Source organism: Galeopterus variegatus, unplaced genomic scaffold (assembly GCF_000696425.1).
Source record: "Galeopterus variegatus unplaced genomic scaffold, G_variegatus-3.0.2 Scaffold17261, whole genome shotgun sequence".
Lineage (NCBI taxonomy): Eukaryota > Metazoa > Chordata > Mammalia > Dermoptera > Cynocephalidae > Galeopterus > Galeopterus variegatus.
In genome coordinates, this window is record NW_007743372.1 from 1 (window position 1) to 987 (window position 987).

The window sequence follows — 987 nt, forward strand, 5'->3', positions numbered from 1 at the left end:
TGTTGGCAGAGCATCTTGCCCTGCTCCTTCATTCTCTGCAGGACAGGGCCAGAGAAGAAAGTGTCTCAGAGCATGTCTGAGACTCGCTGCCATGGGCACCAGTCATACAGGGGTCAGTGCACGTGGCCAGAAAGGGAGATTTGCTGCAGAAATGTCCTCATGATTGTTCCCACAGCCAGGGGCAGTCGCCAGAACACAGCATGACCTCAGTACCCATGTCACAGCCTGTGCTCAGCAGTCCTGGTGGGGGCACCACTGAGGACAGCCCACTGCTGATGGGCAGGCCCCAGACCCCTGCCCCTCAACCCCCTTTTAGATACATGGGGACCAGGCCACTCCAGCCCGGGCCTCCTGCTTCATCTACCCGGGAACTCAGTCCTCAGCTGGGGCTGCCCCCTCCTGACCATCTGTCACTTTCCTTCTCTCCTCAAGGGGCCTCTCCCCGTGGATAAAAGCAAGTGCCCCCGGGGCCCTGAGCTTGCTTCCCCTGGAATGTTTTACTCAGGACCTGATCCCGGGGCTGCCTGGCCCCTACCCCTCAGGGCTTTCCAGGAGTCAAAAAGGGCAGCTCGTGCCTGGGTTTCCACTCCCTGATGCCACCTGTCAGGGTTACACTATGGAGCCGATGCCAACATGAGAAGGCTCCAGTACTCAGCTCATTCACTTCTCAGGAGCTCCCAAGAGGAGAGTCTGACAGAGGGACAGGGGCTGCCCGGGGCTCCAGGAGAGCCGTGCCTGGGGACTGTGCTTCTAGGCCTGTGAGCTGTGATGGCTCCCACACTCCCTGCTGCTAAACATGTCCCGGAGGAGCCCAAGCCCCACAGCCCTGACACCCCCAATTTGGGGCTTAGGGCTCTAGATTGGCCCCACTGACGTGCACATTTCCGCATTTCCACTGATGTTTCCTTACGAAGAGGACAAGGCCTGATCCCTGCACCTTCTCTTGCAGCCCCCAACCTGCTAGATTAGATTTTGGAGAATCTTTTG

General features: G+C 58.7%; 1 long non-coding RNA gene across 1 annotated transcript in view; it reads right to left on the bottom strand.

Annotated features, from left to right (window-relative positions):
- Positions 1-8: 8 nt before the first annotated feature.
- The window catches only part of LOC103582669, a 4,325-nt gene continuing 3,346 nt past the window's right edge, over positions 9-987 (bottom strand). Inside the window, exon 3 of the long non-coding RNA XR_549775.1 lies at positions 9-35. This is a non-coding gene — a long non-coding RNA (uncharacterized LOC103582669). The remainder of the gene's footprint in view (positions 36-987) is intronic.